General features: G+C 45.3%; 1 protein-coding gene across 5 annotated transcripts in view; it reads right to left on the reverse strand.

Moving 5' to 3' along the window:
• Nucleotides 1-12,518, reverse strand: part of FIP1L1 (factor interacting with PAPOLA and CPSF1) — a 228,115-nt gene that overhangs the window by 37,013 nt on the left and 178,584 nt on the right. The gene's annotated exons all lie outside the window — the stretch shown is intronic.

Genomic DNA, 12,518 nt, shown 5'->3' on the forward strand with positions numbered 1-12,518 from the left:
CAAATTACTTGAACGACTAGTCTACAGCCGTCTCACAAGCTACCTCACTGACAACTCCATCCTCGATCCACTACAATCTGGCTTTCGCCCACTCAACTCAACTGAGACTGCCCTGGTGAAAGTCACCAATGACCTGCTTTCGGCCAAATCCAGGGGCCACTTCTCTCTGCTCATCCTTCTGGACCTCTCTGCTGCCTTTGACACTGTAGATCATCCTCTCCTCCTCGGCACACTCCAAAACGCTGGCCTCCCTAGCACTGTCCTTGACTGGTTTTCTTCTTACCTCACTAACCGCTCCTTCTCTGTGTCTGCCTCCAGCACCACCTCACACCCTTCCATCCTTCCTGTTGGTGTCCCTCAGAGTTCTGTCCTTGGACCCCTTCTGTTCTCCCTGTATACCTCTTCCCTGGGTGCGCTCATTAACTCATTTGGCCTTCAATACCACCTCTATGCTGATGACACACAACTCTACCTCTCATCTCCTGATCTGTCCCCCTCTGTCCTCTCTCAGGTTTCCAGCTGCCTCTCTGCAATCTCCTCCTGGATGTCTGAACGCTCTCTAAAGCTCAACATGGACAAAACGGAACTCATCATCTTCCACCCATCCAGAGCAACACCCCCGACCAATATCTCCATCATTGTTGACACCACCACCACCTCCCCCGTTCCCCAACTCCGCTGCCTGGGCGTCACTCTTGACTCCTCCCTCTCCTTTGCACCCCACATCCAAGCTCTGGCACAATCCTGTCGTTTCCAGCTACGCAACATTGCTCGTATCAGGCCATATCTCTCCCAGAGTGTAACTAAACTCATCAACCACTCACTGGTCATCTCACGACTTGACTACTGCAATGTCCTCCTCACTGGCCTCGCTTGGCTCCCCTCCAATCTGTCCTGAACTCCGCAGCTAGGCTTATCTTCCTCTACCGCCACACCACATCTGCCACTCCCCTTCAACAAAATCTACACTGGCTCCCATTCCCCTACAGAATCCTCTTCAAACTCCTCACCCTCACATACAAGGCCATCTCTAATTCCACTGCTCCCTATATCTCCAACCTCCTTTCCCTTCATACTCCCTCCCGCTCCCTACGGTCGACTAATGACCATCGCCTCTCCACCGCCCTGGTCACTGCTTCCCATGCACGAATTCAGGATTTTGCCCGTGCTGCACCCCTTCAGTGGAACGCACTCCCCCGCTCCATTAGTCTCTCCCCAACCTTGCAAAGCTTCAAACGGGCACTAAAAACCCACCTATTCATCAAAGCATACCCTCCCGATGCATAACCCAGTGCTGAAGCCGCGCCTCCACCCCCCTGCCTCATGCCGTGAACATCTCAGCTTTGCTTGCATACTGCCATCAGGCTACCTCCCACTTGCCTGCACCTCTGGTCATCTGTCTGTCGCCCCTCCCCATTAGATTGTTAGCTCTTCGGAGCAGGGCCCTCTTTCCTCTCGTTATTTAAGCCCTCGTCTCAACACATTTCACTCACAGCTCTCCCCTACTCAACGACCATCTTTATCCTGCTAATGTAGGCTCATTTCCATCTATGGCCACCAGCCTCTAGTAGTACGATTATCACTCCCTCAATACTTACATCTTAGCTGTATTATGTCTTGAGAATGTGTGGTGCTCTGTTACCTGTACTCTATTTCTGTTATTTATTTACTGTAATGCAATGTTTTGTCTCCTGTACTGTCCTTTGTACGGCGCTGCGAAACACATGTGGCACCTTATAAATAAAATGTAATAATAAAATAATAATAAACCTAACACCCCCCCTCCCCTCCTGCAGCCTAAACCTAAGCAAGCCGTTATTACTTACCTTTGGGATCCTGATCCTTGTGGGGTGTTTGAATATAGGTTACTTATGCATTTGATATGTACTGTATTTCTGTGTATCCGGTTGATAGACAGTGTCTAGGTAGACAGTCAATAGATAGACACCATATGTTAGACAGACATTAGGGCGACAGGGTCAAAAGGTCGAAATAAAAAAGATAGACAAAGTTTTTTTTAAAAATTAACATGTTTTTGGACTATTTCATATCTTCTCTATCCATGTCGGCACAGAGTTGGTTATAAACCTTGTGGCGAGCACAGCGAGCCACCGAACCCAAAGCGTGGCGAGCCCAAGCCTTTCTACAATTGAGGGTCCCAGATGACAAAACTATCCACACAAACCACAAAAATATGGTGTCTACCTTTTTTAGGTTGACCTTTTGACCCTGTCGACGTAATGTCTGTCTAACATATGGTGTCTATCTATTGACTATCTAACTAGACACTGTCTATCTTTAATACCACAACCGTATTTCTGTATCTTTGGGTTTCTGTATGTTGACGTTAGTTCCCCCGTCGGGCTGGCTGCATCCCGTGGACACCTATTCCCAGGTGACACGGGTGCGCCGGTCTGAAAGAGTCGCACAGTCACCAAATATTTGGAACACTAAATTTTTCCAGGACCAGTACATCTGTTATAAACAGAATTCTCATCTCATAAGGGAGAAACGCAAGCGGCTCCCTTGTCTGTTTTCCCCGGAAGTAGTGGCTGAAACACGAGCGGCACCGCTGTGGAGTGCAAGCAGCGCTGCTTGTTGACGTCAGCCGCATCAGAATGCAGGTGGACAATGGTCCCGGAAGTCCCATCTGAAATGCAGGCAGCGTCGCTGTGGAACGCAAGTGTCGCTGCCTGCCCAGATACCCACATTTATGCAAAATAGGTATCGACTTCAGGGTCAGGTATGTTTCTGGAGTAGCCCTTTTTGGAGGCTATGATTTCTGGTTTATTGTTTGAGGGTAAAGATGGGGATTTTAATTAACTTCAGGTCGGCCATTACATCCAGGAGTAACCCCCTTAAATATAGCTTGAAAAACTTTGTTTCACTAAATAAATGTTATGGAAAAGTCAGTGCTATATGCCTATTAATATCAGGAAAGTATTGAACTATTTCTTGTATCATTTCATATAATCTGATAATAATTGGTAATTTCCTGTGCTCTTCATTGGTCACTTCCCAGTTAAATAGCATGAGGCCTCACAGTGCCCACATGTCTTGATCAAGGCTCCTGCTGTGCCGAAACGCGCCGACAATTACTGGGCACTGTGACACTTTTCTTCATCAGGATATATGAAGTAAGGTAACCTTATGCTACCTTTTGATCTGGACACCTTTTATTGCTTTCTGTATTTTTACAGACTTTTTAAACAATTTTTTATAAATGTATTTTTTCTTCTCTGTCAAATACACCCCCAACTATGGGGTCTTTGAGAAAAATAAACTTTTTTTTTAAATCTGACATATACTGTCCATTGGGAACTCTGTGGACCTTTACCTGCCGCTGACATTCATTGCGAGGACGTGTGCATCTGTATTGAGAGGTTGATTGCAGGGAGACGGAGGACGCTACATGCGGCGGCTTTGAGACGGGAGCCCGTTCTGCTAAAGGCACCTGCGGTGTGCCGAGCCCCGGTGCCGGACTATATCCTCTGAGGTTGAAAGGATACCTCTCTTACACCCTCAGAACTAACTACCTTGCTGGTAACACGTTAAATACCTGCACTGATAAAAAGCCATTAATTTTTCATTGCTCACTAGTGCTGGTTTCACTTATGGGACAATACCTAGAAAGGTAAATGAGATTTATATTTATAGGAACTTGAACACTTTCTTTATTACAGCTGGCAGCGACATCCACTGTCGATAATGTTTTTTAGAATTAAAATTATATGATCCACCTCTTAGCAATTATCGTATCTACAAACTGATTACTCCTCTGCTGCTATATATATAAAAATATTTGACTAATTTGTGTCAGAGGTATTGTCATTACGGATGTATACACATATATAAATATGCATATATACGTGTATTTTTGTGTATATATTTTATAATTTAGCGACAGGCACTGGTGGTCGTTATATACTGTATGTGGACTAGCTGATACAACTGCAGTTTAAATTTTTATCTGGACTGGTGTGGATATACATCCACCATATTTTTAGGAGTGATAATTGAAGGTCACTGTGGACTGAAAGAAACCCTGATAGGAGCCCTTCTACCATTTGAACCCGTGAGTGTGGTACGCATAGAACATTGAAATCACTGTGAAGAGAAAAAAAAAACAAAAAAAAAACCTTTATACGAGTCACTAATTTATATTTTAAAGTGAGATAATTACGCTCTTCTCTCTTCATTTACCTGGTGAAGGCTGCACAGGGAATTAAGAAAAAAAAAGATACCTTTATACACATTTATTTTGGGGCTTTCCTGTGAGTTGGGGTACGCTCCCCTCCGGTTTAATTTGTTCTTCATTCAACTTACTCTTCAATTCAGATTTGTGGGAATATGGTGCTTTAATTGAAGATATCTATAATCAAACAATACTACTCATTGTCTCCATTTTTAATTTCTCCTTCAACATGCCCATTGGGACTGAGATACATCTCAGCAAGAAAGTGAATCTATTCTCTTTGTCTGTTTAGTTTATTGTAGTGGCGTTTATACAGGTGTAAAATTCCCTACTCTAGTTTGTCCTAATATTTGTATCAGGTGTGGTGATACCTTCAGGGAATCTGATCTGTAAAAGCTGCCTTGTGCACATCTCGAGGGTCCAATTTCATTAGTTTTTCTTTTGAGAAGCCGTTGGTAATATGGCTGCCGGGATCCTGAACATATACTGCACTTCACATAGGGCAGGATTACATATACAACCACCAGTGTCATCAGCACTAACACCGCAGTGCAATTAGCCTAAACTCTGCTTTCTGTACAATGGCCAGTTCAGGCAACGTCATCTCTCTAAACATGAGGAACTTTATATCCAAAACATGTCATATCAAGTGTTACTGCCCAATTCATCACACAATATTACCGAGAGTTTACGTGGAAATATATTCCGGTTTGCAGGCCTGGGTGGACAAATTAGGCTGCTCGAAGAAGGAGCTCTGGGGTTGATGCATCAAGCAGTGAAAAGAGTGGAGATGTTGCCCACAGCACCCATCTCCACCTACCTATCATTTTATAGCAGGTACTTGATAAATGCTTACTCAGCTGTGTGTTTGCTATGAGCAAATTCTTCACTCGGACACCTGTACGTGTCCTAAAAATCTAACAAAACTGAATATACAATACAGGTTGAGTATCATATATCCAAATATTCCGAAATAGATTTTTTTTTTTGAGTAGGATAGTAAAACCTTTGTTTTCTGATGGCTCAATGTACAAACTTTGTTTAATACACAAAGTTATTAAAATAAGATTTTAAACCTACCGGTAAATCTATTTCTCCAAGTCCGTAGAGGATGCTGGGGACTCCGTAAGGACCATGGGGTATAGATGGGCTCCGCAGGAGATAGGGCACCTAAAAAGAACTTTGACTATGGGTGTGCACTGGCTCCTCCCTCTATGCCCCTCCTCCAGACCTCAGTTAGAGAACTGTGCCCAGAGGAGATGGACACTACAAAGCAGGATTTAGAAATCCAAGGGCAAGATTCATACCAGCCCACACCAAGCATACCACGTAACCTGGATCATACAAAACAAGTTAACCGTATGAACAATAACAGCAACGGTCCAAGACCGATGTCAACTGTAACATAACCCTTATTTAAGCAACAACTATATACAAGTCTTGCAGAGTTTCCGCACTGGGACGGGCGCCCAGCATCCTCTACGGACTAGGAGAAATAGATTTACCGGTAGGTTTCAAATCTTATTTTCTCTTACGTCCTAGAGGATGCTGGGGACTCCGTAAGGACCATGGGGTTTATACCAAAGCATCCAATCGGGCGGGAGAGTGCGTATGACTCTGCAGCACCGACTGAGCAAACACTAGGTCCTCATCAGCCAGGGTATCAAACTTGTAGAATTTAGCAAAAAAGTGTTTGACCCCGACCAAGTCGCCGCTCGGCAAAGTTGTAATGCCAAGACGCCTCGGGCAGCCGCCCAAGAAGAGCCCACCTTCCTAGTGGAATGGGCCTTAACCGAATTTGGTACCGGCAATCCAGCCGTAGAATGAGCCTGCTGAATCGTATTACAGATCCAGCGAGCAATAGTCTGCTTCGAAGCAGGTGCGCCAATCTTATTGGCAGCATACAGGACAAACAGAGCCTCTGTTTTCCTAATTCTAGCCGTCCTGGCTACATAAATCTTTAAGGCCCTGACTACGTCCAGGAATCTGGAATCCTCCAGGTCACTTGTAGCCACAGGCACCACAATAGGTTGATTCACATGGAATGAAGAAACCACCTTAGGCAAAAATTGCGGACATGTCCTCAATTCAGCTCGATCCACATGAAAAATCAAGTAGGGGCTTTTTTGTGACAAAGCCGCCAATTCGGACACTCGCCTAGCCGATGCCAAGGCCAAAAACATGACCACCTTCCAAGTAATAAATTTCAACTCAACCTTGTTAAGCGGTTCAAACTAGTGTGATTTTAGGAACTGCAACACCATGTTGAGGTCCCACGGTGCCACTGGAGGCACAAAAGGAGGCTGGATGTGCAGCACTCCCTTTACAAACATCTGGACTTCTGGAAGAGAAGCCAACTCCTTCTGAAAGAAAATCGAGAGGGCCGAAATCTGTACCTTAACCGAGCCTAATTTCAGGCCCATATCCACTCCTGTCTGTAGGAAGTACAGAAAACGACCCAGATGAAAATCTTCCGTAGGTGCATTCTTGGTTTCACACCAAGACACATACTTGCGCCAGATACGGTGATAATGCTTAACCGTCACCTCCTTCCTAGCCTTTATTAAAGTAGGGATGACCTCTTCCGGAATCCCTTTTCGCTAGGATTCGGCATTCAACCGCATACCGTCAAACGTAACCGCGGTAAGTCCTGAAATACACAGGGCCCCTGTTGCAACAGGTCTTCCCTCAGAGGATCTCCTGTGAGCATCTCTTGTAGATCTGAGTACCAGGCCCTTCGAGGCCAGTCTGGGACAACGAGTATCGTCTGTACTCTCCTTTGCCTTATGATCCTCAACACTTTTGTGATGAGAGGAAGAGGAGGAAACACGTAGACCGATTTGAATACCCACGGTGTTATTAGAGCGTCTACAGCCACTGCCTGAGGGTCCCGAGACCTGGCACAATACCTCCGAAGTTTTTTGTTGAGGCGTGACGCCATCATGTCTATTTGAGGAGTTCCCCAAAGACGTGTTATGTCTGCAAAGACTTCTTGATGAAGTCCCCACTCTCCTGGATGGAGATAGTGTCTGCTGAGGAAGTCTGCTTCCCAGTTGTCCACTCCCGGAATAAAGACAGCCGACAGAGCGCTTACATGATTATACGCCCAGCAAAGAATCCTGGTGGCTTCCGCCATCGCGACTCTGCTGTGACATTGTCTGATTGAATCAGAACCGGTAGGTTTCGATGAAGACTCTCCGCTTGTCGAAGGCTGTTGTAAATGGCCCTGAGTTCCAACACATTGATGTGTAGACAGGACTCCTGGTCTGACCAAAATCCCCGAAATTTTTTTCCTTGTGTGATCGCTCCCCATCCTCGGAGGCTCGCGTCCGTGGTAACCAGGATCCAATCCTGAATTCCAAACCTGCGACCCTCCAGCAGGTGAGCACTTTGCAACCACCACAGGAGACACTCTGGCTCCTGGGGACAGTTATTTTCCGATGTAAGTGCAGATGGGACCCGGACCACTTGTCCAGAAGGTCCCATTGAAAAGTCCTTGCATGGAACCTTCCGAAGGGAATGGTCTCGTAGGCCGCCACCATTTTTCCCAGAACTCGAGTGCATTGGTGAACTGACACCCTTTTCGGTTTTAGCAGGTCTCTGACCATGTTCTGGATGTCCTGGGCTCTCTATTGGGAGGAAGACCTTCATTTGTTCCGTATCCAGTATCATACCTAGGAACGGTAGTCGAGTTGTCGGAATCAACTGACTTCGGTAGATTTAGAATCCAACCGTGTTGCTTGAGCACTCTCAGAGAGAGCGTCACACTGCTCAGCAATTTCTCTCTTGATCTCGCTTTTATCAGGAGATCGTCCAAGTGTGGGATAATTGTGATTTCATGCCTGCGCAGGACCACCATAATTTCCGCCATTATCTTGGTGAAAATCCTCGGGGCCGTGGAAAGTCCAAACGGCAACATCTGAAATTGGTAATGACAATCCTGTACAGCGAATCTCAGGTATTCCTGATGGGGGGCATATATGGGGACATGAAGGTACGCATCCTTTATGTCCAGAGACACCATAAACTCCCCCTCCTCCATGTTGGCTATTATCGCTCTGAGTGATTCCATTTTGAATTTGAATCTTTTTATGTACAGGTTTAGGGATTTCAGATTCAAAATAGGTCTGACCGAACCGTCCGATTTCGGGACCACAATTAGGGTTGAGTAGTAACCTCTTCCCTGCTGGTGCAGGGGAACCTTGATTATCACTTGCTGTATACACAGCGTTTGAATTGCAGCTAACACTACATCCCTTTCCGATGTGGAAGCTGGTAGGGCAGATTTGAAAAATCGGCGCGGGGGCACCTCCTCGAATTCCAGTTTGTAACCCTGGGAAACTATTTCCAACACCCAGAGATTCAGGTCTGATCTGACCCAGGCCTGACTGAAAAGTCGAAGACATGCCCCCACCGGTGCGGACTCCCTCAGGGGAGCCCCAGCGTCATGCTGTGGGTTTTGGAGCAGCCGGGAAGGACTTTTGTTCCTGGGCACCTGCCGAAGCAGGTGCTCTTTTGCCTCTGCCCTTACTTCTGGCAAGGAAAGAGGATCCCCGACCTCTTCTGGACTTGTGCGACCGAAAGGACTGCATCCGATAGGGTGGTACTTTCTTTTGCTGTTGGGGAATATATGGTAAAAAAATTAATTTACCTGCTGTAGCTGTGGAAACCAGGTCTGTCATCCCATCCCCAAACAATACATATCCCTTATAGCAGAGGTTCCCAAACTGTGTGCCGTGGCTCCCTGGGGTGCCTTGGGACACTTGCAGGGGTGCCCTGGGTTGGTGGTCCAGGACCAATTCAAATTATTCATGGTCAATATAATAGGCAAAACCAGTGCTGGTGGCTGCCAGTCATAAAATATGTGGCCAAACAGAAGCAGATACAACTCACCACACAACTGACCCTAAGGATGACATATAAACGCGATCTACTTAATGTAATATTTCTTTCTAAATTTCTCAATAAGAAATTTTTGGCCTAGGGGTGCCGTGAAAAAAATTCTGATATTCTAGGGAGCCGTGATTCAAAAAAGTTTGGAAACCACTGCCTTATAGGGTAGTACTTCCATATGTTTTTTGGAATCCGCATCATCCGTCCATTGGCGAGTCCATAAGGATCTTCTCGCCGAGATAGACATGGCATTTGCCCTAGAAGCTAGCAATCCAATGTCCCTTTGAGCATCCCTCATAAATAAGACTGCGTCTTTTATATGGGCTAGAGTTAAGAATAAAGTATCCTTATCCATATTATCAAAGTGATCTGTCAGCTCATCCGTCCAAGCTGCGATTGCGCTACACACTCATGTCGACGCAATTGTCGGTCTTAGCACAGCACCCGTATGAGAATAAATACACTTTAAGGTAGTTTCTTGCCTGCGATCTGCAGGGTCCTTAAGGGCTGCAGTGTCAGGAGACGGTAGCGCCACTTTCTTGGACAAGCGCGTCAGGGCCTTGTCCACAGTGGGGGGTGATTCCCAAATCTCCCTGTCCTGTTTAGGGAAGGGGTATGCCATATAAATTCTTTTGGGGATCTGCGGTCTCTTTTCCGGAGTCTCCCAAGCTTTTCCAAAGAAATCATTTAATTCATGAGATGTGGGAAAATTAATAATCTGTTTCTTTCCCTTAAACATGTATACCCTTGTGTCTGGGACCAAGGGTTCATCCTCAATATGCAACACATCCCTTAGTGCCACAATCATACACTGAATGGTTTTCGTCACCCTAGGGTGCAATTTTACTTCGTCATAGTCGACACTGGAATCAGAATCCGTGTCGGTAGTAGGGTCTTGTGTTAAGGGACGCTTTTGAGACCCCGACGGGCCCTGTGAGTCGGTCCAATCCGAGGATTGACCCCCTGATGTCCCCCCTAATTCAGCCTTATCAAGCCTTTTATGTAAAGATGCCACACTTGCATTCAACATATGCCACATGTCAATCCAATCCTGAGTCGGCACAACCGACGGGGACACCACTCATTTTGCTCCACCTCCTCCTTGGAGAAGCCTTCCGCCTCAGACATGTCGACACACACGTACCGACACCCCACACACACAGGGATTAACCTATAAGGGGACAAAACCCCAAACAGGCCCTTAGGAGAGAGAGAGAGTATGCCAGCACACACCCAGCGCTTAAAAACACTGGAATATATATGACCAGATAGCGCTATATATATATATATATATATATATATATATATATAAATAAACACCTCAATTCCCACTCACTGCGTCGCCAAAGTGCTCCCCTCCTCTTTTTTCCAGCCTGTGAAGTTCAGCAGGGGAGAGATCAGGGAGCCAGCGTATCTCATGCAGTTACTGTGGAGAAAATGGCGCTGGTTAGTGCTGAGGATCAAGCCCCGCCCACCCGACGGCGGGCTTCGGTCCCAGTAATTCTATATAAAAAATGGCGGGGGATTTTAGGATTTACTGTCCCACAGCCTAATCCTGCTTTATATTGCCAAAAAATGAGGAAACTTGCTGCCCAGGGCGCCCCCCCTTCAGTGCCTGCTTGTGTGTGTGTACTGGGAGCAATGGCGCGCAGCATACCGCTGCGCGCTTACCTCATGAAGATCTGATGTCTTCTGCCGCCTGATTTATTCTTTGCCTTCTCATACTCGCCTGGCTTCTATCTTCGGCATCTGTGAGGAGGACGGCGGCGCGGCTCCGGGACGAACCCCAGGTGAGACCTGTGTTCCGACTCCCTCTGGAGCTAATGGTGTCCAGTAGCCTTAGAAACAGTGCCCAACTTGACAAGCCAGCTCTGCTTCTCTCTCCTCAGTCCCACGATGCAGTGAGCCTGTTGCCAACAGGACTCCCTGAAAATAAAAAACCTAACATTCTTCAAAACAGAAAACTCTGGAGAGCTCTCTGCATTGTACCCTTTCTCCTCTGGGCACAGAATCTAACTGAGGTCTGGAGGAGGGGCATAGAGGGAGGAGCCAGTGCACACCCATAGTCAAAGTTCTTTTTAGGTGCCCTATCTCCTGCAGAGCCCGTCTATACCCCATGGTCCTTACGGAGTCCCCAGCATCCTCTAGGACGTAAGAGAAAAATATTGTATTTTATGACCTTCAGGCTGTGTGTATAAGAAACATAAATGAATTGTGTGAATGTACACACACTTTGTTTAATACACAAAGTTATTAAAAATATTGTATTAAATGACCTTCAGACTGTGTGTATAAGGTTTATATGAAACAAAAGAATTGTGTGAATGTACACACACTTTGTTTAATGCACAAAGTTATAAAAAATATTGGCTAAAATGACCTTCAGGCTGTGTGTATAAGGTGTATATGTAACAGAAAATGCATGAAGCGCTTAGACTTAGGTCCCATCGCCATGATCTCATTACGGTATGCAATTATTCCAAAATACGGAAAAATCCGATATTCAAAATACTTCTGGTCCCAAGCATTTTGGATAAGGGATACTCAACCTGTTGCACCAAAAACGGAAGTACTGTAGACGTTTTTAGTTAACCTGTCAATTAATTTTATAAACCAACAAATTAGATAAAGGATAAAAAAAAGAAAAGAAAATTCTTCATGGAGAGTTCTTATAATATACATATATAACTAGGAAGAAGCAGTGTCATTTGTATGTAATGAGAGTATGAGGCTCACAAATAAGATGTACACTAAACGATGCACCAACTTGAAGGATTAGTCTTTTCCATCCACTTAAGCCTAGCCATTAATGTTGGAGGTGTCCAGGCACCAACGTTTTCATTATTCCAGATATTTAGCATTGCAGTTATTTCCATTAGTGAAGTGTGTGTATACAGGTTGAATATCACATATCCAAATATTCCGAAATACGGAATATTCCGAAATACGGACTTTTTTGAGTGAGAGTGAGATAGTGAAACCTTTGTTTTCTGATGCCTCAATGTACACAAACTTTGTTTAATACACAAACTTATTAAAAATATTGTATTAAATGACCTTCAGGCTGTGTGTATAAGGTGTATATGAAACAAATGAATTGTGTGAATGTACACACACTTTGTTTAATGTACAAAGTTATAAAAAATATTGGCTAAAATGACCTTCAGGCTGTGTGTATAAGGTGTATATGAAACATAAATGCATTCTGTGCTTAGATTTAGGTCCCATCACCATGATAATAAGAATTTACTTACCGATAATTCTATTTCTCATAGTCCGTAGTGGATGCTGGGACTCCGTAAGGACCATGGGGAATAGCGGCTCCGCAGGAGACTGGGCACAAAAGTAAAAACTTGAACTAGCTGGTGTGCACTGGCTCCTCCCCCTATGACCCTCCTCCAAGCCTCAGTTAGGATACTGTGCCCGGACG

Source organism: Pseudophryne corroboree, chromosome 1 (assembly GCF_028390025.1).
Source record: "Pseudophryne corroboree isolate aPseCor3 chromosome 1, aPseCor3.hap2, whole genome shotgun sequence".
Classification (NCBI taxonomy): domain Eukaryota; kingdom Metazoa; phylum Chordata; class Amphibia; order Anura; family Myobatrachidae; genus Pseudophryne; species Pseudophryne corroboree.